The following is a 26,252-nucleotide window of genomic DNA, read 5'->3' as shown; positions in this document are numbered from 1 at the left end:
CCTGCTGAGCATGGAGCCCGATGTGGGGCTCGATCCCAGGACCCTGGGATCATGACCTGAGCCGAAGGCAGACGCTTAACCGACTGAGCCACCCAGGCACCCCATATTGCAATACGTTTCTAAACTTCCTAGAGCCATATTCATTCACAGTTACTATAATACATTTTTTATCTATTGTCTTAACAGTATCTCATGAAATACACGTGTGTTTTATTATTGTGGTACACATCCATTTTTATCCACTGAAGTTAAATTAGTAACTATCACTTCCAGACCATAAAGACAAGGATTCTGAGGCATGTTGTTTTCAGCCTGCTCTCAGACGTTTGCCAGTAGGAGGGGAACTGGGACAGGCAAGCGAAACCAGGTACTACTTAAAGTAAAATAACAAAACATAATAATGATGATGCTGGCGATGACAAGCCTCATCTGATGGCACACCTTGGAATGTTCTTCCCGCTTGGTTCTCACCTGTCAGAGGGGCTGGCTATCAAGTTCTCTATGAGTCGTTTGATTTATTCTCTTTCCCCTTTCTTGCTCAGATTCTCAGTTCTAACTCCGTGAATTCTGATGAAAATAATGGCTCTGTTACCAGTCATTGTTACTCTAACTGGTTGAGCATGAAGTTAATCTTCTCCTCTCTCTTCAAACAGGGTTTCTGTGGGTAGGTTGTTCTAGAACACTGGTTCTCAACCACAGGGGATCCAGGCCCACCCACCCCATCCAGGGGACACTTGGCAGTGTTGGGAGACACTTTTGATTGTCACAAGGGTGCTGCCGGCGTCCAGCAGGTGGAGGCCAGGGATGGTAAACAGGACAGCCCCCTTGTGACCAAGAAAGATGCAGCCCAAAATGTCAATGGTGCTGACGATAAGAGCCTCGGATCTCCAGAAATTGGAAAGGACAAAGAAGTGAGACGATGAATGGATGGAGGGCACCGTTGTCTTCCGATGCCCACGCGGTATTTCCCACCTCAGAAACAACACAGCCACTTTTGTCTTAGCTGATGCTGCTTCTCTTCCACTGATTATTCCCGATTATCCCTGAAGACCTGGGTGTGGGATGTAAGCTCACATTAGACCCAAGCACAAGATGACAAAGTGAAAAATGGAGGCAAATTCAAACATGGGCCATAACTACTAGAGGACTCTTTCTGCTCTAAGCCTGTCGGAAAAAAGTCTTCAGATCCTTGGTTTCATTCAATCAACAATAGGTTCATCTGCATATGGCATTCAGCAGCAAAGTAAACTTTTTTTTCTGAGTCTTTTGTTTCCAAATCAAAGGGAAACAAAGAATATCCCAGCTCCATTCAGGCACTTTCAATGACTCTCAAATAAACGTGGGAGCAATAGTTGAGCCATTTAAAATGTACAGTGATGAGAAAGCATACTTATTAACCTTGTAAACATTCTATAAAGGTACAAGGGAAACTTCATAAAGAATACCCAAGTGTCCTTTGAATATAACAGCCCCTTTGTACTTTGAAATGTTCGTATGTCTCCAAAATGGAATTGAGCAGAACAGACTGGAAGAAGGCAATCTTCAAGTCTTCTAGAAATAGTGCCATTAACACATTATTTCTCAGTTTCTTAACGCTCGGAAGATTAAGTTTTCTCACCCCAAGATCAGCTCCACTTACAAAAAAGCCCTTTGGACCCATGTTTAACCAACCATCAGAAGGGATTCAAAGGCAGGCTAATTGAACAAGGGGTTTTTGAAACTCTATAATGATAACCCAGGATTTTTCTTGAAAACATCCAACAGCGGCCGCTTGGCAGGAAGCAGGAATTAGACGAGAGAATTGATGGAAACCTGTCCTCCACACTGGAAAAAACAACAACAAAACCCCAAAAAACTGACAGTAAGAAACAGTGAGGTTTGAAATCCCCGCTTGTTCCATCATTCCTCATTCACATCACCTCCAGCCTCCAGCCTCACAGCATGGCATCTTCTAGGGCTTCTGAGCCACCACCTCCTTCACGGACACCTGCGCGATTCAGCTTTCAGGGGACAGGAAACCCGCTCTATCTGGTCATCCTGTCCCTCCCTTCTGTGTCCCCGCCACCCTGGGTGCTGTCTGCGTGTTTTGCAATCCCCTCCTCTGCTCCAAAGGCCAACGAAGTCCGTCTCCAGGAAGGGGACTCAGCCAAAAGTGTTCACCGCTTAACCGTATTTATCCCTTTCTTAGCCTTTTACCCGCTGGCTTCAGAATTTCTCCGGAACAGGCCAGCCATGGCCGACCTCCCTCGAATATCAAGTTCCGAAGGGGCAAGCTGGAGAGCCACACAGGGGAAGAGTTCATGGGGAGCCCGGTGGGATGTTTTCTGTCTAAATCCTTGGGCCTCCCTCCAGCCTCCCAAGGCAAGTGGCAGGAAATTAACAGCCATAATCAAATGAGCTCAGCCAGCCTTGAGCCTTTTTTGGTAAGGGGGATCAAGGGGGGGCGGGATACAGGCATTCTGCCCAGGAGAACCTAGAGAGAGAGAAAGCCTCTCTGCTCAAATCTCTGAAGTTTGTTGCCAGTGAGTCACTACCTACCTGACCAAAAAAAAAGTTGTCTAACTGGTTTGGCTGTTTCAGACTGAGAGAAGTAAACAGAACCTTAGCATTTCAGTTAGTCTGACTTGGACATTATTTTCAAGTCAATATTTGTCATTTCAGGGCTGTTCCGTGGTGGGCCTTGAATCGGATAGATGGACACACACAGTCCTAGATGAGCCGACTGCCTAGCAACCGGCCAGCAGAGGCTACACCTCCACCGGGCTGTCCTCCCGGTGTTCGCCGGGAGGGGTTGGGAGGGAGGATTTGGTAACACTGAGTCAGGACTTTTGCAGTTCTCTTGTCAGACTGCAGCTGAATTGAGAAATGTTCTTCCTTTGCCCTCTGGGCTCCTCCAGTCGGCCGGGATTTCTGCCGATCCCTGCACATTTCAGTGAATTCGACACGCGGGCGTTCTCTCTCTCTTCATTCAGGAAGTGGCCAGCCGAGCCCCGAGATTCTTTCTGCTCCGATGATATAAACAAATTGCAGAGGAAGTCAAGTCAAACTTTCCCTTGCTTCTTTTGTTCTCTGACTAGCAATTCGGAAAGCAAAGCCAACTTTTTCTTTTTGGATGTCTTTGAAAGATTGCTCTTAACTGGCAAGGCAGAAACCCTCATGGGTTGTTTTGTTTTGTTTTGTTTTGTTTTTTGTTCTAAACAAAGATCCTCCTAAACTTATTTTGTTAAAAAAAAAAAATCAGAAATTTCCTAGAAGTTTCTTTGAAGGCGGTTTTTTTTCTCTTTTTTTGAGCCTTTCCAACCCAATTGCTCCCTTCAGAGCGCACAGCTCCCTAATTGTTGTTCTTCCCTTCAAATTTCAACCAGGAGAGCAATCATGAGCTTTGCACGGACAATGGCTAGACCTGAATGAGGCTTCTGGTGCCCTCATTCAGGGCCAAGGAAAGCTAACAGTCATGATTCAATAAAGGTGCCAGTCCAAGGCATGCCCCAGACAGAAAGGAGACAACTTATCTGTTGAATCCACAGATACTGCTTGAAAAATCACACATAATTAATCCCTTCTCTTAGTGGAGGCTATTTGAAGCTTTATCACCAGTCTGTAAGATTTCATCTCCACGTTTCACGGACGGCTCTGAGAGGGAACGTTTTCAAACCAGAGGCACCTGATAATCCAGACATGCTTACCACGCCTGTGCTACTTATCTAATAAAGAGAAGCTTTGCACTAAATAACTGAAGGAAAACAGAACAGAGATATATCAACAAATCTTTGCAGAGTGGCCCTGCGGTGGCTTCCCGGATGGGATGTTCTGTTACGTTAATTCTGGCGCAAGAAATAAAGAAGATGCAACAGTCCGATGGATATCAATATGCCTACCTTCATTGTCCTCAGATGCCCTCTCTGTACAGAGGTGGGTAGTCAACTTTCAACACAACCCTATTTTCTAGCGAAGCAAGGTAGAGCTCAAATACAGGCTCAATATATTTACTGAGCCTCTGTGGTCCCTTCTGTAAAACTGGCGATTCATGTTACCACGGCAGTACTCTTATATAGGTTAGAAAAAATACATACCGAGAGAGAGAGAGAAATCTCACTTAACTCAATGTGTGGTGCATGTTAGGTTCTCCATGAAAGGTAGTTATGATAATTAAAATTCATAACACTATGTGAATTCTCCTGGGTCAGGAAAAACCAGCATTGGCAGAATCTGAACTTTATAGGTATTTGCAAAGTTACTCCGATGTCAGAACATGTTTGCTCAATCATGATCATCTCCTCCTTCTTTATCTACAAATACATATACACTGTAGATATTTATAGAGTAGTAAGTATATAAAACGATTTGTGCAAGTTGTAATTGACTATGTAATTACTGAATAAACAGTGGATGAGAGGAAAATGGGAGGTTTTGAAAGCTGGCTTTAATTCACATTTTATCTTATATTCATTAAACTGTTTATTTACTGGTCTACATTCTCCTCTCTGTTGATTATTTTTGAGGCATACGTTTTCCCTTGAGCAGCATCAGATGAGAACATCATTTTGTTTGCATTGCGAGGGAGATAGACAGACAGACAGACAGACAGAAAACCAGAGGCAGCAACTGGCTTGGAGACCTCCAAGGTCTGAGGGTCATTGTTGGAAGTTGTGTGTGCCTTCACACCCCGGAACTCTTTCTGAAGCTTTGATGTAGAAACATATAATACTTACATTGTACCTGATATATAAAGCAAATAGAGCCATCAGGTATTGATGCAATTGCTATACATTTATAGAATTCAACAATTGCTTTCAACAAGTATTATCAGATACCTACTGTGTGCCGAGCGCTGGGATACGAAGAGGAATTGTCATCAACGCTGGATTGCCCAGTGTGCAGACTAGACACACACTTACTTATAAGTCCAGAAAAGCAAGGATTCCACCACAATCCTTCCTTGTCCTCCAGAGGAGACAACCAGATAATTCAGAAAAGTTATTTTAAATTTCAACGTACACATGCTTTTATCTCTTTGAAAAGCACAACTTTGTTTTTTATTCTGGTTTGACTTTTTTTATTTTAATTTTCGTTTGGGCGCAGGTCCTGAGATAATGTGGATTATTGTTCAGAAAATACTCCTCCCCCACTCCTGCTTTGGGGGGAGTATACTTCCCTGCACCACTGACGTTGGACTTGGCCATGTGATTTTGTTGGCCAATAGGCTGTTAGCAAACATGATTCCAGCCAAGCCCTGAAGTGCATTTGCATGGTGGGTCATGCTCTTTTGCACTTCCAACATTGCCACGAGGAGCCTATGTCTGCTCGTCCAAGGACAATGAAAAATGCCTGGAGCAGATCTGGAGGTGACCCACGATTGAAAGCCCAGCCCAGTGCAGTCTAGTTCATCTGAACACCAACCAACTTGCAGATGTTTTTGTGGGATTAAATAATTACTGTTTTAAGCCACTGAGTGCGGAAATGATTTGTTACATGGCATTATTGTGGCAAGAGTTGACTGATGTAGGTCCCATAATACTTGTAGGTCTTAATCTGGCCATGGGCATACCAATACAGTTACTAAATTGCAGGGGGTGGGGGGGGGGAGCAAATTTAGTTTTAAAACATCCTTCAAACACTTGCCTTCCTGATTTGACTTTGTTATGTAAATCAAGGTCAATTATAGCCTTTCATGCACTAAATGAAATTTGAGGCCCATAATGTTTAAATGAAGCAGCATATGGTTGAAGAATAAAAGAGGTATAAGGCACTCATTTATTGATTCAGCACTAGATAAAGCCTTCATTCCACAAATGCTTCATCCAAAAAAATTGGTTCACTCGTTAAAGAGATAGAAGCTCATTGAGTGCTTTTGTACTAGACCTTGTAGATGCAGTATTGAGTCAAGTGCTTACCATAGGCCAAGCATTGTTCTTAGTGCTTTACCTACATCAGTTTATTTAACCCTCAAAACTTAATGTCATAGTTATTGTGGTTATTTCCAATTGACAGATAAGAAAAATGAGGACCCAAGAGGATAAATGACTTCTCCAAGCTTCCAGGACTTGTAAGTGACACATCTGGGATTCAAACCCAGGCTCTCTGATTTCAGAGCCCGCATTCTTACCCCCCATGGTAAGACATATCTAGTTTTTGTTGACAGGGAATTTACCGAGTAAAAAGGGGAGTGACTATTTAACAAGAAGACAAATCAATCGTACAAACTACAGGCAGAACCAGGATGGAAAAGAATAGGAAACTATGGTTAAGAACAATAGGGAAACCTGTTTTGGACAGGAGGCCAGAGAGGGCTTCTCTAGTTAAGTGAACTTATCTGAAGGATGAAAATGATCAGACAAAAAATGGCTGGGAGAGAGAAGACTGTTCTGGGCAGAAAGAACAGCAGGGAGGTTGTCTTAAGGTAGTACACGATGTGGTGTGTATTAGGGACTGACAAATGGCCAATGCTTCAATGAAGTTGAAAGGACAAGTGTGTCTCTTACTCATTGCCATAGGACAGGTGTTAGTCAACAGAGTTTTTGTGAAGCGCTGAATAGTAATTATTTTAGGCTTTATAGGCCACGATTACTCAACTATGACATTATAGTGCAAAAAAAACATACACAGTAAGTAAACAGATGAGAGTGGCTGTATTCCAATTAAAAAAATCTGTTTATATGGACATTGACATTTGAATTTCATTGTGACAATTCTACAAATAGTATGTATGTGAAGACACACAGGATATTCATATTTAGTGCTTTTCCAGCATATCAGGTTGGAATTATTATGGAATATTATGGAAATATTATGGTATTTGATGCATCTTGACCTTGGAACTCTGGTGAGTTCTCTACCAAAATAGAATATAGGTCGTACCGGTAAGAACAAGAGATAGTTTTCAATAAAAGTAATGACAAGCTATTGGGTTATTTAATCGTTGTATGAGGATTCTCCAGCGAAACAGAAACAATAGAATATATATGTATAGGAAGAGATTTATTATAAGGAATTGGCTCACACAATTAGGGAGGCTGAGAAGTCTCATGATTTACTATCTGCAAGCTGGAGATCCAAGAGAGCTGGCGTGATTTAACCTGAGCTCAAAGGGCTGAGCCCCAGGAGCACTGGGAGCAGGAAAAGATTGATGTCCCAGCTCAAACAATCAGGCAGGAAGGACCAAATTCTGCTTTCCTCTGCCTTTCTGTTCTATTCAGGATTAGATGATGCCCAACCACACTGAGGAGGGCAAAGTGCTTTATGGAATCTACCGATTCAAATGCTATTTTCGTCTGGAAACACGCTCCCAGACACACCCAGAAATAAAGTTTAACCAAAATATCTGAGTACTCCATGATCCAGTCAAGCTGACACGTAAAATTAACACAGAGGAGTAAATGATATATGATCACCAAGAAAAAATAATCATGTGCTTGCTAAAATACTGCGCTGACAAAAGTAACATAAAAATGCATGTTTCATCTTTATAGAGGATAGCAACAACAACCTGGTTAATGGGTGTCATCATTCGAGGAGTATTTGAGATTCATCACTGCCCAAGAAAACTTGTATTGTCCTGAAAGCTTAGAGGGCATATATGAAAGAAAATTGACATGTTTTCCCCAATCTGACCTAATAACTCTAAAAATTCACATCACCTAACTAGTGATGAATAGAGAAGCCCAGAAGAAACTTTCCAAATTGACAATAATAAAAATATTATTTTTCAGCTTAAAAAAATTTTGTCATTTGTAGTATTGTCTCCTTTTATGCAAATTAAATATTAACATTTATAGCTAACTTTTTATTAAGGAAATCCCCCAACTGTAAAATCTTCAAGGCCTACAAACCTGGAAGCAGCTCTGATTAAGCACCTACTGTATGTGCCAAGCACATCGTGATGCTAGAAAAAAAGCATTGAATGGAACAAACAGTGGTGGTTTTAAAATATGTCCCCGAATTCCATGAATTCATTGCCACTCCCCTGCTTCAAAAGGCAGAGACTGTTTCTTTTCCCCTTGAGTGTAGGCTGGACCTGGTGACTTGTTTCTGGGGAGTGGAATATTCTGCAAGTGACATTGGGTAGCATTTAAAGCTAGTCATAAAATACATCACTGCTTCCCTCTCGTTCCTTCTGGAAGCCAGCTGCTGTGTTGTGAGAACGCTCCAGCAGCATTATGGAAAGGCCCACACAGTGAGGAATGAAGGCCTCCAGCCCATAGCCATGCATGTGCACCATCTTAGAAGGAGATTCTCCAACTGTATTTAGTCAAGCCTTGAAATGTTGGCAGCTTCGGCCAACATCTTGACTGCTTGTAAGAGGCCCTGTGCCAGAACCATCCATTCAAACTGTTACCAGTGATTCTTGACCTCGGACACCGGATGAGATAAGAAAGGTTTGTGAAGTTGCTACATTCTGGGGCAATCTTGTTACACAGCAGGCAATCAATAATATGCCGACAAAAGTCTTGGCTTTAGGACTCTTACGTTCTGATGTTTATTTAATAGGCATTGAATAAATGTTTTTTGAGAGAATGATGAATGACGGTAAGCTAAAGAAGTGTATCAAATTATCATTAACTGTTCGTTCACTTATCAAATATTTACGGGGCAGCCTCATATGTTTATCCATGTTCTAGGCATCAAGCTAGAATAATAAACAAGAAAGACATAACAACCCTCCCTTCGTGGAGCTTCCAGTCTGGTAGATAAAGCAAGTTTTTGTCCTGTGTCTGACACTTACTCACTGCAGGACCCTGAAATCAAGTTTCCCTCTCCCCGATATACGCATTACCCCATTAAATCCTCACGCCAGTCCCTCTCTCTCCCCCATATCCATGCTACAGCCCTCCCCGATATATGCATTACCCCATTAAATCCTCACGCCAGTCCCTCTCTCTCCCCCATATCCATGGTACAGCCTTCCCCGATATATGCATTACCTCATTAAATCCTCACGCCAGTCCCTCTCTCTCCCCCATATCCATGCTACAGCCTTCCCCGATATATGCATTATCCCATTAAATCCTCACGCCAGTCCCTCTCTCTCCCCCATATCCGTGCTACAGCCTTCCCCAGGCTCCCTGGCAACTTGGCAATATGACACAATTCAAGCCAGTGCAGCAAAGGCAGGAGATTGGGGGGCAGGTTTGGTGTCTTAGGAAGGAAAGGATGTCCCTAGCTCCACTGTCTCCATTTCCTCTGACTGGAGAGTGCCAGGGGTGACATTGGGTAGCATTTAAAGCTAGTCATAAAATACATCACTGCTTCCCTCTCGTTCCTTCTGGAAGCCAGCTGCTGTGTTGTGAGAACGCTCCAGCAGCATTATGGAAAGGCCCACACAGTGAGGAATGAAGGAACGAGATGTGCAAGCATCAGGTAGGGTTGAGACAGGGGTGCCTGGGGGGCTCAGTCAGTTCAGCGTCTGCCTTTGGCCATGATCTCTGGGTGCTGGGATCCAGCCCTGCATCAGGCTTCCTGCTCAGTGGGAAGTCTGCTTCTCCCTCTCCCTCTGTCCCTCCTCCCATTTCATGCTTTCTCTCTGGAGCCCTCTTTCTGTCTCAAATAAAATCTGAAGAAGAAGAAGAAGAAAAAGAAAAAGAAGAAGGAGGAGGAAGAGGAGAAGAGGGAAGAAGAAGAAGAAGAAGGAAAGATACAAATGTAGGGATCCAAAGGGTATGTGCACCCCGATGTTTATAGCAGCAATGTCCACAATAGCCAAACTGTGGAAAGAGCCAAGATGTCCATCGACAGATGAATGGATAAAGAAGATGTGGTACATATATACAATGGACTATTATGCAGCCATCAAAAGGAATGAGATCTTGCCATTTGCAACGATGTGGATGGAACTGGAGGGTATTATGCTGAGCGAAATAAGTCAATCAGAGAAAGACATGTATCATATGACCTCACTGATATGAGGAATTCTTAATCGCAGGAAACAAACTGAGGGTTGCTGGAGTGGGGGGTGGGGTGGGAGGGATGGGGTGACTGGGTGATAGACACTGGGGAAGATATGTGCTCTGGTAAGCGCTGTGAATTGTGCAAGACTGTTGAATCTCAGATCTGTACCTCTGAAACAAATAATGCAATATATGTTAAGAAAAAAAAAAAAAGAAGAGGATAGCAGGAGGGGAAGAATGAAGCGGGGGAAATCGGAGGGGTAGATGAACCATGAGAGACGATGGAGTCTGAAAAACAAACTGAGGGTTCTAGAGGGGAGGGGTGTGGGAGGATGGGTTAGCCTGGTGATGGGTATTAAAGAGGGCACGTTCTGCATGGAGCACTGGGTGTTATGCACAAACAATGAATCATGGAACACTACATCTAAAACTAATGGTGTAATGTATGGGGATTAACATAACAATAAAAAAATTTTTAAAAAAGAAGAAGGAGGAGGTGGAGGAGGAGGAGGAGGAGAAGGAGAAGAAGGAGAAGAAGAAAAAAAAAAGGAGGAGGAGGAGGAGGAGAAGAGAAGGGCTGAGAGAGCTGCAAAGCTCTGACATTTTTAGCCATTGAAACATTATAGTAACTGCCTGCCTGTCTCTGGATTTCCTTTTAAGTGAGAGAAAAAAAATAACCTGTTTGTTGAAGTCTCTATTGGGTTATTGTTGGCAGTTGCTACTTACAGCTAAGAGCATTCCCAAATGACTTAATGAAATTTAAGTAGAGAACCAAGATCACAAAGCCAATGAATGGAGCAATCAGAAATCAAGACCAGATCTTATGAATATCCGGATCTATATCTTAATCATGATGCTATATTATTATCATGGTTTCCACAAGTAAGAAGAAGAAGGAAAACTGTAGCAAATGTATTTATCTAGTTTCCCTGATTTTATCCAGATTAACAAGGCTATTTGATATTGTCTCAAACCATAAGACATTAAATCTACATTCCAATTTTAACAAATACTTAATTGCAAATTTAGTGGAGGTCATGGAAAGTACTAAGGAATTCCTTGATATTGATGATATTGTTGTAAATGTGCTAAGCATGGATACATCTTTGAGAGGAGTTAATAAAGATAGACCCCGTTCCTTGAGAGTTCCTTCCGCAAAATATTTACAGGGCACTTATAATGTGCCTCGTGATTTAGTTCCATGATCTCACTTGGTGTCTCTGTCACCCGGCAAGTTGAGCCCAGGCACCGCATTTTACAGTTCAGAGAGGTTCAGTAGTTTGTGCAGGGTGATCCAGCTTATGGTCAGCTCAAGACTGAGCTCAGCTCTGCCACAGTCTGGAGCCTGGACCATTGACTGTTAGGGAGAGAGAGTAGTAAAATGTGTCTGTATGTGAGAATAGAATAAGTGATCCTGGATGGCAGCAATTATGACAGTTTATACATGAAGGAATAAAGTTTGGGAAATGCTCTGGCAGAGGATATTAGAGTGAAATAAACATGGGTTAGTTTTTGCTCCCGCCCCATCTGCCTATGACGTTAGGCAAGTCTCACAATCTCTGGGACCCTCAGTTTCTTCCTCTGTAAAATTAATATAATACTAACACCAATGTCACAGTTGTTCTGAGGGCTCAATAGGGCAAAGGCACTGGACTCCAGGTGGGCTGTGCAGCCGGTCCTCAAAAAATATTCCAGATTATCATTTTGGTTATTGTTCCACACTTCCTATATGCAAAGGAGACAGTTTCTTTGTTTTGATCTGGGTATTTCTCAACAATTATGCACACTCTTCGTACTAGAAGAAATATGTAGTTGTCCAGAAAGCAAATCATCTCTGCAAAAGCAATGTCCTGAATTTTGCTAAAAGCAATCTAGGGCAGTCTTCCCCACCCATGGCAGAGTACAAATGTGAAGAGAGCACTTGAGGACAGCAGGGAAAACAGAGGGTCTTGCTGCCCTGGCTCTCAGCTTCCTCTTGCCCCTCTCACCCTACCCCTGCCACTTCTTTCCTTCTTGTTCCCATCAATCTGGTTCTCCCTTCTCAATCTTTTTCTCCAGTTACACCAGCACTTATTTTTGTTTTGAGATAGATCCCTGACCTCTCCCCTCAAAAGTGGTTTCCTGGTTTAGAGGAGAAAGGCAAGTACAATTGAGAATTTCCCATTTTCCAAGAAAGACATTGGAAAAAGTGGCAGGCTGTGGCTCCCAGTGGTCCTCACCTCCTGGAATCCATATCTCTGGGTAATGCTTTCCCCTCAAGTGTGGGCTGACCTACTGACTTTTAAACATATGGAATACTCAAAGATGATCAGATGTCACTTCCATGGTTAGGTTACAAAGGACCATGACCTCCATCTTGCTCGCAGGCTCTCTTTATTGCCTTCCCAACTCTCACACTCTGATGAAGTCTGTTGCCATGTTGGAAAGCCCAGTGGCAAGGAAATGCCCATGGTCTTTGACCAACAGCAAGAAAAGACCTGAAATCCTCAATCCAACAACTCCTGAGGAACCAAACCTTACCGATAGCCACATGAGCTTGGAAGCTCCAGGTGAGCCTTCAAATGAGACCCCAGCCTGAGCTCACACCTTGAACGCAGACTTGCAAGAGACCCAGCTAAGCAGGGTCCAGATTCTGACCCACAGAAACCAAGTGTCGTGTTATGAGTTGCTATATTTCTTGTGTGTGGATAATTTGTTACACAGTAATAGATAACTAATAAAGACCCACAGCATCAATCAATAATGAATAAAAAGGAAGAAGGGACAGAGCTGGATGAGAATCTGGCATCTCCAGATTCTGGCCACCTTCTGCCATCTAATACATAGGTGCTCTGAGGAAAGGCACTTCTCTTTCCTGTATTGATTTCTTCTTCTGCCAAATGAGAGGATTGAATTAGGGATTGTAACTTTTCTGTCGTTTTTTTTCTCTTTAAAAATCTAATGATGTTCAACCCTGGGCTCACATTCCAACTTGGCCACAATCAGAACTAGACAGAAGCTGTCCTCATGAAACGGGGCATGGGGTTTCAGTTCACCTCAGTCCTCACCTGAACCACTTTACTCATTTACATTACCTGCCAGGCATGGTGGGTGGGGTGGTGAATTCCTGAAGCAAGTGATCCCCTGTATTGGATTGCTTCTTTTGATGAGCAGACTAGCAGACGCCAAGTTGGGAAAAGACATACAAGACACTTACTGGGGGAAACTCATAGGAGGGGTTGATGGGGAGGAAGCCAGAGGAGGCTGGGAGAAGATGTAGACTGCAAGCTGCTCTCATCCCTGCAGAGGAGAAAAGGAAGAAAGAACAGGTAGGTAAGAAAGGTCTGAGACTGTAAGCCCTTCTCCGGAAGTTTTTTTGCCAAAGCCCCATGCCTCCCAGAAATGAGCCTGCTTTCATATCCCTGCGGCATGTGGTCATAAGTAAGGAGCACCCTGAAGGAACGTGGAGTTTGCACAAATGCTGATCCCAAAGTGCAGCATCTGGGACCCTCGGTCAATTACAGTCCCTGCTGTGGGAGACCCAAGAGGTATGTTTTCTTTCTTTTTTTTTTTTTTTTAATTTTATGCATTTATTTGTTAGAGAGAGAGCGTGTACAAGCAGGGGGAGTGGCAGGCAGAGGGAGAAGCAGGCTCCCCACTGAGCAAGGAGCCCGATGCCGGACTCGACCCCAGAACCCCAGGATCGCATCCTGAGGTAAAGGCAGACACCCAACCAACTGAGCCACCCAGGCATCCCAAGAGGTATGTTTTCGTGACTTTCACAGCCCCTGAGCTTCCTTCTAGTCTAAAAAATCCCACCCAGATGCAGGCCAGAGGGATGAATGTGGCCCACAGATGCATTTTGATTGGCTCATGGTATTTAAAAACATTAACTACAACACTAAAACCTCCATCTATAGAAGAAAAATTTAATAAATTGGACGTCATCAAATTTAAAACTTGTGCTCTGCAAAATACACCGTTAATGGGAAAAACGCAAGTCACGGAGCAAAAGAAAGTATTTGCAAGTCATAAATCTGACAGATCACATATCTGTATCCAGAATGTGAGTTTTAAAACCTCCAAAATTCAGTAATAAGAAAACAAATCACCCAATATTTTTAAAGTAAACTGTGCATGCATAATGGGGCTCGAACTCATAACCCCACGATTTGCCTACTTTCCCAACTGAGCCAGCCAGGCACCCCCAAACCACCCAATATTTTTAAATGGGTAAAAGATTTGAACAGACATGAATAAAAGAATAGATACTCGTGACAAATAAGCAAATGAGAAGATGTCCAGTATCATCAGTCTCTACAAGATCCCCCCACACACCTGTAAAAATGATGAATAGTTTTAAAAAACTGATGAATATCAAGTACAAGCCTTCCCAGAGCTATTGTCAGGACTTAATAAGATAATATGCGGGCAAGGTTGGGCACAGAATGTATCCTCAGTACATGTATTATCAGAAATTTCAAAAGAAATTAAGAGCCAGAGTTTTGGAAGAGAAGCCTAAGAGAGAAGGACTAAAATTTGAATGAAATGTTAGTGTATAGAAGTTCCTCTCAAAGAAATTAATTCCTCTTGCTGAAAGTTTCAGCCACTAGCTCATCTGCCCCCCTATTCAACCAGAAGGACGACCAAACATCTGCTACTCCTCAAGTACTTGACACAGACTCTCACATTGCTAGCCTCTGGTGATAGATGAGGCTCAGAGAGGTCAGCAGTTTTCCCAAGACCACACAGCAAATGAATAGCAGAGCTGGAATTCCCAAGAAATTTGTTCTTGTCTCCCTATGCAATATAGCCTTCCAAACTGGGAAGAAGAAGAAGCAAACAGGATGATGTTCCTTCTTCAGGGCACATTTCTACTTCATTTGTCAGACTCTCCGCACACACAAAGTCTACTCCCACCACCTTCCCACCTTCTGTGGTCCTTCCATTTTTAGTCTTATATCCAGTAACTACCCAGCTCACATGTTCCTCTCACCTGGTTATGTCAGTGTCAGCCAGGGTTACTCAGCATGTTTTTCCCTTGCACCCACCTAAGGAAGCTTTGTAGACTTTGTAGACTTTGTAGTTTTCTTTTTTTTTTTTTTAAAGATTTTATTTATTTATTTGACAGAGAGAGACACAGCGAGAGAGGGAGCACAAGCAGGGGGAGTGAGAGAGGGAGAAGCAGGACCCTGGGACCGCAACCTGAGCTGAAGGCAGACACCCAACGACTGAGCCACCCAGGCGCCCCTAGACTTTGTAGTTTTCTAACTACCTCCCCCCCAGGAGCTGTTAATACCACCAATCTACAGTATATCTTGTGTGTGTACTGTAACATACATGTGAGCTTTATAACAGGAGTGAGATTTTGTGCCCCCCTTCCCCCAAGAGCCAGTTTGGCTCCCTTGAGGGCAGTTCTGCACCCCTTAGGAACGTGGGTATGGGGGTGATGACGGAAGCAGCGATGGCAGCAGGGTGTGAGGTAGGGCTCGGTTCATGCCGGCTACTGTTGTAAGAGCTTCATATGCATTGACGCAGCAGGTCACCCCTTGCAGGCTGGTCTCAGTTTACCCACAATCAGGGAAGCAGCATAGCTCCACTGATTCCTTCTTGAAAATGGAACACATTTGCCCTTCTATTTGGCTCTTCCTCAATCTCTTTCCATCTTTGTCCACTTAAAGCCTAGATGCAGAAGTGATTCTAGGAAAGCAAAAACCACAGGAGGGTGTTGCCTTCTCTTCCAGGTGGCAAGATTACTCTTGATCACCCCAAATTTCCTATTTTCCCAGCTTTTTAAACCTGTTCTGAATTGTCTCTTCAATTTCAACAGTCTTTCTTAGTCACTGTGTCCAGAGAAGCATTTGGGCTTTGAAAACGTACTAAACCAGCTCTTTCCTAGAAATTATGACAGCTCAACTTCATTCAGGTGCCGAGCTCGAGTCTTTTCGGAGATTATCAGTATCCCATTTTTGCAACACCTGCCATTTACACGTGAAATGATGAAGGCTCAGGGATGTGAGTTTATTCACCCCAGGTCACATGGGTATGAGGGGTGGCCAGCCCAGACTGCACATCCAGGGCAGACTGGTTCCAAGTACATGTTGCTAACCACGATGAGAAGCCACGGCTTAATTTTAGCGTATCACTTCCCTCAACGTGGGGAGGAAACAGAAGATGAAAATTTTCAAAGGGGGCGGGGGCATCTTTGGCCTTTATATAAGGTTATTCTCCCAGCCACCAAAGGATGGTGCTGAGCAGTACATAGACTTTTTTTTAGTGGTGCATCTGATCATGGATTAAGATTTGCTATCCCCGGGGCGCCTGGGTGGCTCAGTTGGTTAAGCGACTGCCTTCGGCTCAGGTCATGATCCTGGAGTCCCGGGATCGAGTCCCGCATCGGGCTCCCTGCTCGGCGGGGAGTCTGCTTCTCCCTCTCCCACTCCCCCTGCTTGTGTTCCCTCTCTCGCTGTGTCTTTCTCTGTCAAATAAATAAATAAAATCTTTAAAAAAAAAAAAAAAAAGATTTGCTATCCCCTAAAAAAGAGGGGGCACCTGGCTGGGTCAGTCAGTAGAGCATGTGACTCTTGATCTCAGGGTTGTGAGTTCAAGCCCCATGTTGGACATAGAGCTTACCTAAAAAAGAAAAAAAAGAAAAAAAAAAGAGGGTTTGCTACCCAGCCATTTACTGCTTTTAGTAAGATGTTTCTCTCTTACTTCTCAATTACTATATTATGAAATGATTCTCTCAAGGGAGAAACCTCCCAGTGAAGACAAGCTCCAAGAAGAAGAGCTCACCCTCTTACGCTTTGCCAGAGGTGTCCAGAATCTTTGGACAAATCTGAATCAAGGATCACGTATTCTATGTTGCCCCAATGTGCTTTCCACATAATGTTCTTCAGCCCGGTTTACATCGTGTTAACCTTGAATAGCTTCCTGTGTTCTTCTAGAATTCAGTAAACATTCTTTCAGTTTCTCTTCATAGTTGAGGAAGGAAAAAATTTACTTCTATAATGATGTCTAATGTCGCTTCTCTGTTATGTACACAATATGTCTTCTGCTACACACTTCATAGGAATGACCACTCTCCCCCACCATAGCTTCTGGTAAGTGCCACATACCCAGTTTCTGGGTAAGAAAGCGTGTCTCACAAAAATGAAGTGACTGGTCTGGACCCACAACCGGGTATTGTGAAAGCAGAATTCAGTTCGCCTTTTGCTGGCCCACGGGCTTTTCAGTAACACCATTTTCCCACATGTGGCCAGCACACCAGTCAAAACTTTCTCTTTCAGGCACCTTTGAAACTTCCAGCAGAAGCCCAAAATTTCCATTTCTAACCCAACAAATGCCCCCCGAAAATTCTTTTTCTACTTGACATTTTCAGTCAATAACTGTTTTTGTTCTTCAAACTGGCAGGCAGACTTCTGGTTTCTGGTGGAGCACCTAAGAGGCTCAGAAGTCACCCCTTGGTCCTACTAACAAGTGAAAAGCTGAAAAAGCTGAGAAGTTAACAGCTCCTCTTAGATCTGCAAGAGAATTGAGACCACTATAAACTGCTGTCTCCAAACCTGGAGAGACAGATGCAACTAGAGAAAATCACCACCCTCTAGAGCCTCACCCTGTGGGGAAAAGGTGTCCCGGGGTGGGGAAGTCTCCACTGGAACTGGTGAGTGGCCGGAGGTGGGGTGTGGACAGATCAGAGAATCAAAACCTCCAGGGGTTCCAGTCAGAAGGGACACTTCTGCAAGTTTGACCTCCAAGAGCTTGCCCACGTTCTCCCAGTGAATATCAGAGAAAATTCCCCTTGTGCTTGCAGCAAGGGAAGGGGAAAGGAACCAGTCTGAAATACCCCGGAGTGTTGTGTTCTTCTGCAGGAGGCCTGCCCTCAGGGGAAGCTAGTTAACCAGGGCCGAACCTGCTGGAGTTTTATCAGAGGTGTTGTAAGGGAAGGAAGACACCCAGCTCCAGCCCCCTCTTGCTCTCCTGTCCCAACTCCGGAGGGGGGCAGTTGTAAAGTTCACAGTGAGACACAGACTCACGACCAGGCTGAGACCTGATCCCAGGAGTAGAGGACACTTCCCCTGCCCTCTCTCCACGTCACTAAAGGCCTAATTATAGCAGTTCCTTCTACTTGTCACATTATGTCAGGCTATCAGTAAAAAAAAAATAATAAAAATAAATAAAAGTACAAGGCGTACATAAAAACAAAGAAAGACAGTTAAAAGAGACAGATCAAGCCTCAGAACCACACTCAGACATGGCAGGGGTGTTGAGACGATCAGAGCAGGAATTTAAAACAACTATAATTAAGATGCTAAGAGCTCTAATGAATAAAGTCAACAGCATGTAAGAACAGATGGGCTATGTGAGCAGAGAGATGGGAATTCTAAAGAACCAAAAGAAGGGCAAGAGATAAAACACTGTCACAGAAAGGAAGAATGCCTTTGACGGGCTGGCTTACTGGTAGACTGGATACAGCTGAGGACAGAATCTCTGAGCTTGATTGGTATTTTCCACAGAAACTATGAAAACTGAAAAGCAAAGAGAACAAAGCCTGAAAAAAAAAAAAGCAAAACAGAATATCTAAGGACTGTGGGACAATTACAAAAGGTGTAACGTACATGGAGTGGGAATATCAGAGGAGAAGAAAGAAAGGCACAGAGGGGACATTGGAAGCAATAATGACTCCGAATTCCCCCCCCAGCTAATGCCAGACACCAAACCACAGATCCAGGAAGCTCAGGTATGTGAAGCAGAAATAAATGCCCCCCAAAAGTTACCTCTAGGCATATCCTATTTAAATTGCAGAAAATCAGATATGAAGAGAAAATCCTGAGAGAGGTCAGAAGGAAAACCCCTTACTATAGGGGAGCAAAGATAGTAATGACGTCTGACTCCTCGGAAGTGAAGCAAGCACAGAGGAGAGTGGAGTGAACTAGACTTCCTTCCAAAGGAAAGGAGAAATAAAGACTTTCTCAGACAAACAAAAATTGAGAGGATTTGTTGCCAGTAGATCTGCCTTGCAAGAACTATTAAAAGATGTTCTTCAGCTTTGGATGGAGGTGGGCAAAAAGCACAAACTTGTGATTATACGATACATAAGTACTAGGGATGTAATGTACAGCATGATGTCTACCGTCTGGTATATCTGAGTGTTGTTCAGAGAGTAGATGCAAAGAGTTCTCATCAGAAGAAAAAAAATTTCTTCTTCCCTTTTTTTTGTGCTGTATGAAAGGATGGAGGTTAACGGAACTTACTGTGATCGTTTCACAATATATGAAAGTCAAATCATTATTCTGTACACCTTAAGCTTGCACAGCGCTGTATGCCCATTATATCTCAATAAAAGTGGAAAAAAGTTCTTTAGAGAGAAGGAACATAATATAGGTGAGAAGCTTGGATCTGCATAAAGAAAAGCAGAGCATCAGAAAAGGAAAAAGTGAAGGTAAAATAAAAATTTATGCATTTTTTTTTAAGATTTTATTTATTTATTTGACAGAGAGGGACAGCAAGAGAGGGAACACAAGCAGGAGGAGTGGGAGAAGGAGAAGCAGGCTCCCTGCCAGGCAGGGAGCCTGACGTGGGACTCGATCCCAGGACCCTGAGATCATGACCTGAGCTGAAGGCAGACGTTTAACAGACTGAGCCACCCCAGTGTCCCTCTATTTTTCTTATTCTTAAGTGATCTCACAGATAACAGTGTATTCAAAATAACAATCGCAACAATGTATTCAATTATGCTTGTATTGTGTGTATATATGTAAGCTTATGTGTAAGCGAAAAGACAGCAACGATCCAAGGAATGAGGGTTTTGTTAGCACGGCTGACCCTCGAACAACATGAAGGTCAGGACTGCTGCCTTCCCTTCATGCAGTGAGACACCCACATATAATTTCTGGTTCCCCCAAAACTTAACTACTAATAGCCCACTGTTAACCACAGGCCTTGCCGATAACATAGTGTCAGTTAACACATATTTCGTATCTTCTGTGCTCTCAGAAAAGCAATGTTATTAAGAAAATCATCAGGAAAATACGTTGGCAGTACTGTACTACATTGATCAAAAAAACCCAAAACAAAACGCATGTAAGTAGACCCACACAGGTCAAACCTGTGTTGTTCAAGGGTCACCTGTCCCTATCGGTGACAAGGACTAGTGTCACTTGAAAGTACACTCGTATCCGTTGTAAAGGTGTATGCATATGTATAGAAATGTATAGTGCAAATTCCAGGCCACTTGCTAAAGAAAGGCCACAGCCACACAGCCAAGGGGATGCCCAGCCTGGGAAAGTGCTACGGTCCTCAGGATGAGAAAGAAGCGGGGCTCCAGACGCAGGCTGGATGTGGGGGGCCAGGGGCAGCTGCGCTCGCTCAGACCTCTCAGCCGGAAAGAAATGAGACTTTTACTTCCTCAAGCGGCCGCACCTGGCGCCCGCGGCCTTCCCTTCCGCTGCAGAGCGGGGGCCCGCCCGCCAGTCAGCACCCTGGCCGCTTGCTCACCTCTGGGACCTTTTGCCGAATGATTGCAGCTTGCTGTTTACTTACCTGTTGACTTCGATGCCCACAGCTTCTTCAAGCTGGATTTCGAAGATGAAGGCCACAGGTGTGTGTCTTTTCACCCCTGTGACCCCGTGTCTGACAGTGTCTGGCTCAGTTTTACAAGAGTGAAAAACAAGTGCATGAAAGATTAGGGGAAGGAAGGAAGGAGGGAGAGAAGGGAAGGAAGGAAGGAAGGGAGGGGGGGGAGGGGGAGGGCAGGAAGGAAGGAAGGAAGGGAGGGAGGGAGGAGAGTTTGCCATATAGTATAAGATAGAGTAAGGATCAAAATTCTGCCTTTTAACTGCTTCAGGGCTAATGAAATGGGGTGGGGGGGCCAGTAAAACATAGAAGTCCAAGGTGGAGCCTCTTAAGTCAAACAGACCTCAATTCCAATCTTAGATCCCCCACTTACTAGCTCTGTGTTATAGGCAAATTCCTTTGGCAAACCTTAGTTTTCCCATCCATAAAATGGGGGTAATAATAGCACCCATGTTATAAAGACTTCATGAGATCACACATGTAAAACTCTTACTGGAAATCTCTCCCACATAGTAAGTTCTCAGGTAACGTTGCTATTATATCCTGGTTACTTAATTATGATTATCAGTTGATGTAAGTTTCCAGATTTGGTGAGGCAGCAGGAGCAGGTCAGAGAGTAGTTGAGGGGTGGGTTTGAAGGATAAGACTTAAGAGAAAGAAGAAAAACATTTCTTGTTCCCCATCTTTGGGTTCTAGCAGGAAGTTGTTGACTCGCTGATTGTTTTGTTGAGAAGAAGGCAAGCATTATGCCGCCCTCAGACAAAGCCCAGAGTGGTGTGTACCTGGAATGTTCTCTCCAGTCACCATGCCCCATCGTGGAGCTGGGGAACAGGCATGGATCAGAGGAACGGAAGGACAGAGAGGCTGAAGGGCAGGGGGTGAGAGGCCACTGCTAAGAACTAAACTGGAAACACTTCCGTCTGCAGAGATGAAGTCTGGCCAGGGAGGGAATAAAATCAAATTTTGCTCACTCATGAAAGCTGCCTCTTGGCCTAAACACTGAACTCTGTACCTGCCGGCCAAAGTGAGAGGTCTGGTGGATGCAGTGAAAGGGGAACCCTCGTACAGTGTTGGTGGGAATGCAAACTGGTGCAGCCGCTCTGGAAAACAGTATGGAGGTTCCTCAAAGAGTTAAAAATAGAGCTACCCTACAACCCAGCAATTGCACTACTGGGTATTTACCCAAAGGATACAAAATATACATTCAAAGGGATACATGCACCCCGATATTTTTAGCAGTGTTATCAACAATAGCCAAACTATGGAGAGAGCCCAAATGTCCAGCAGTTGAGCCCAAACGTCTATTAACTGATGAATGGATAAAGAAGATGTGATATATATATATATATATATATTATATATATATATAAATATTATATATATATATAAATATTATATATATGTATATGAATATTACTCAGCCATCAAAAAGAATGCAATCTTGCCATTTGCAATGATGTGGATGGAACTAGAGTGTATGATGCTCAGTGAAATAAGTCAGAGAAAGACAAATACCATACGGTTTCACTCATATGTGGAATTTAAAAAACAAAACAGATGAACATAGGGGAAGGGGGGAGAAAAGAAAAAAAAGAGAGAGAGAGAGGGAAACCAACCATAAGAAACTCTAACGTTAGAGAACAAACTGAGGGTTGCAGGGGGCAGGGGGCTGGGGGCAGGGCTAGATGAGGTATGGGCATTAAGGAGGGGATTTGTCGTGATGAGCACTGGGTGTTGTTTCTAAGTGATGAATCACTGAATTCTACTCCTGAAACCAATATTGCACTGTATGTTAACTAAAATTTAAATAAAAATTTTTTTTTTAAAAAGTGAAAAGCCTGAAAGAAAAACCTGTAGGACAATTAGGACCAGGGAGCAAGGAGTGCCCTTCGTCGATGGGACAGGTAAGATCATTCATTCACTCAATAAATGTCTGCTGATGGCCTGAGTAAGCCACTGCTGTGGACACTGGGGTTCAAGCGGTAAAGACACATGGTTTCCTCTTAAGAAGTTTGCATCCTGGTTGCACTTGTCGTGATGAGCACCGGGGGATGTATGGAATTGTTGAATCACTATATTGTACACCTGAAACTAATAAACACTGTATGTTAACTCTACTGGAACTAAATTAAAATAAAATAGGAAGTTCACATATTTACAGGGGAGACAGTCCACAAGTAAGCAAAGGAATAAATGGGGTAATGTCGGGTCATAATAAGGCCTAAGGGAAAAATGAAGCTGAATTATAAATCAGGGAGTAACAGAGGGGAGAGTAACTTGGGATGGTGTGCATGCGGAAGACCTCTAAGCAGAAAACCAATTAACAAGGCAGCCCCAAGTCCGCTATCCTCAGGAAGGCCTGTATGTACATGGGCCCCTGATGGCTGTCTGCGAACTTGGATTTCAGGAGGATCCCCACCGTTTTCTGATGAAAATCCCTCGCTGTGCCTAAATATGGTTTGTGCTGAATGCCTGTTTTTCTCTTGAGGGGTCTGGAATTTGGGCACCTGTTTGGCAGAGGGTATCTACATAAGCAGCCCCCAATAGAAACTCTGGACGTTGGGTCCCTAACGAGCTTCCTTGGTAGATGACACCTCCCATGTGTTGTCACAACTTGCTGTGAGCAGAATTACGCAAGTTCTGTGTAGCTCCATTGGGAGAGGACAGTGGAAAGCTTGCGCCAGGTCTCCCCAGACAGGCTTTTCCCTTTGCTGACTTGTCCTGTTCCCTTTCACCATAATAAATCACAGCCACGAGCACAACTAGAGTCCAGGCCCTGGGAGCCCTCACAAGTCCTCCAATCAGGGGGTGGTTCTGGAGACCTCCAACACAGCCTCTCTAAGATGATATTTGAGCTGACACCTGAATGAAGAGCCAGCCTTGTGATGATCTAAGAGACATGTATTTCAAGCAGGCAGAATAGCTAGTGCAAAGGCCCTGAGGCAGAAAGAAGTTGGTGGTGGGGCGCCTGGCTGGCTCAGTCAGTAAAGCATGTGACTCTTAATCTCAGGGATGTGAGTTCAAGCCCCACCTTGGGTGTAGAGATTACTTTACATAAATAAATAAATAGATAGATAGCTTGAAGGGTTTAAATGTAGTTGCAGTGGGGGAGGGGCAGGGTGGGAGAGAGGCAGGCTGGGGGAGGTAGGGTGGTGCCCAGGGCAGATCAAGTGCAATCTTATTAACCGCCATGATGAGTTTGAATGTGATTAGAGGGCTTTAGAAAAGGAGCAACTTTGTGGGGGGTTTTGTTTTTTTAAAAAATATTTTCTTTTTAAGTAATTTCTGCACCCACCGTGGGGCTCACACTCACCACTGGGAGATCAAGAATCACATATTCTACCCCTGAGCCAGCCAGACGCCCCAGAAAGGAGCAACTTTGGATGATGGTGGCAGCAGGTGGCATAAGAGAAAGTGAGAAAAACATTCAATAAGGAGCTCCTGAGAAAAAAATCCTTGGACTCCGAAGTCCAGCCTCATTCCCGCCCACGGCCGGTGTGTAGACTCCAGGATGAAGATGAGCAGCTTGCGGAGCAGGAGCCTCCAGTCAGGTGGCGGTGCTCCTTCCGATGCCTCCCTCCTCCAAAATGGAGCTAGTTTTAAAATCAAAAGACAACCTGAAAAAGGTTTTTTTTTGGACTCCTCTTTAAGAAAGGCATCACTGAGGGGCGCCTGGGCGTCTCAGTCAGGTAAGCGTGCAGCTCTTGGTTTGGGCTCAGGTCATGATCCCGGGGTCCTGGGATGGAGCCCGACATCGGGCTCCCCGCTCGTCGGGGAATCTGCTTGCCTCCCTCTCTCTCTGCCCCTCTCCCTGCTCGCTCTCTTTCTCTCTCGGATAAATAAATAAATCTTTAACAAAAAAGAAAAAGGCATCACTGAATCTGTAGAGCCCAGAGGGGGGCACCTGCAGCCAGACAACATCGAGGCCCACCCCACATTCTCCTCCATAAGCACTGCCAGCCCGGTGGCAGCAGGGGTCCCAGTGGGAGCCAGTCTTCCTGCCAGGGCCATTTATTAAGGAGCTTGCTGTTGTTTTGGTTTACGTTTTTGCTTTTACATACAGCACACATTAGTGATAATATCAGACCAACCCATAGACGGTTGCCATGCTTCTCGTTTGAAAATAGTTAAATGCCAACAATTTCGTGTGGTTCACTCGAATATGTTCTACCAGGTCCCAGAAGCCTCTGTGCTTGTGCTTTCGCCAGCCTCAACTTCAGTTCCTCAAACTGCCATTTGAGTGCTGGCTTGCAGGTCTTTGTGCAAGTTCTTCCCCCACCTAAACTCTCCATCTAGCCAACTGGCACTTATCATCGGGTTTCACTGGAGATGGTGCTTCCTCTGGGAAATGTCACTTGAGCCTTCAATGTCCTTGCTGGCATGCCCTCTGAATTCTCCAAAAGGGCCATCTTCTCCCAATAATCATAATCATAATCATCGCTAATACTATGAATTTCCTATATGTCAATGCCAGGCGGTCTTCTCCTTGTCTAATATATTAGAAATAGATGTCTCTTAACCATGGCTGGCAATGATCCAAGGGCACCCCTTTGCATGGGGTGTGATGGTGCAATGGGCCTATCCATCTAACCCCTTACAACAGCACTGTGCCATACATACTATTATTTCCTCCATTTTACAGATGAGAAAACTGAGGCATAGAGATGTACTGTGACCAGCTCAAGCTGACCGTATGGTCAACCAGTGGCAGTGCTGGGATTTGAACCCCCTCTGTCTATCTCCAGAGCCTTTGACTTTGCCACCACGCACTTCTGTGTCATCACGGTAGTTATCCTTCACTCCTCTTTTTTCCCTATTGGACCGAAAGTTCTTCAAAGGCAGGGCCAGTGTCTATGCTGACCCGAGGTATATCTTACAGTACCTATTCAATGATATCTGGCACAAAGAAGATACCAAAAAAGAAATGGTATCCAGTGCCAGATGGATTTTTTGCTTACTGGACTTGATGGAAGGAAGAGAAAGTAAGAACGCATTGCCAAAAAATCAAGGGATGTGTGATCTTTTTTATTAATTAATTAATTAATTTTATTATTATTTTATTTTGGTGGGGGCAGGGACCGAGGGAAAGGGAGAGAGAGAGAGAATCTTAAGCAGGCTCCATGCCCAGCACAGAGCCGACATGAGGCTTGATCTCACAATACTGAGATCATGACCTGAGCCCAAATCAGGAGTCAGACGCTTAACCGACTCAGGTGCCCCAAGGGGTATGTGATCTTTTTAAAAATGTTATGAACCATTGCTCATTAGGCAGCTCAAGAACTGATTAAAAGGGGGGTGCCTGGGTGGCTCAGTTGGTTAAGTGACTGCCTTCGGCTCAGGTCATGATCCCGGAGTCCGGGGATCAAGTCCCGCATCGGGCTCCCTGCTCAGCGAGGAGCCTGCTTCTCCCTCTGACCCTCCCCCCTCTCATGTACTCTCTCTCTCTCTCTCTCATTCTCGCTCTCTCAAATAATTAAATAAATCTTTAAAAAAAAAAAAAAGAACTGATTAAAAGGAGAGAACATAGAACTAAGAGGGGCAACACCAAGTAGAGATGGGATTTTAATGAGTCCATTCTGAGGGGTGTGTGGGCAGAGTCACCATAGGATATGATATTGACTTTTCCCAGCAAAATTAGTTCAGTAGTGGGATAAATGTTCAATGTGACCTTTTTTGCATTTTGATATTCTTGGAGTAGTAGGCAAGAGAGAAATGTTAGGAAAAAGAGAAAACCAAAGGCATTGCAGCGTGCTGGAAAACATCTAATATACAGACCTTGGATTAAGTAGTGGTGGCCCTTATAATTTTAATATT

Source organism: Mirounga angustirostris, unplaced genomic scaffold, assembly GCF_029215605.1.
Source record: "Mirounga angustirostris isolate CCGP_5_RB_7025 unplaced genomic scaffold, mMirAng1.0.hap1 SCAF_10, whole genome shotgun sequence".
NCBI classification, from domain to species: domain Eukaryota; kingdom Metazoa; phylum Chordata; class Mammalia; order Carnivora; family Phocidae; genus Mirounga; species Mirounga angustirostris.
This window is presented reverse-complemented; position numbering follows the sequence as displayed.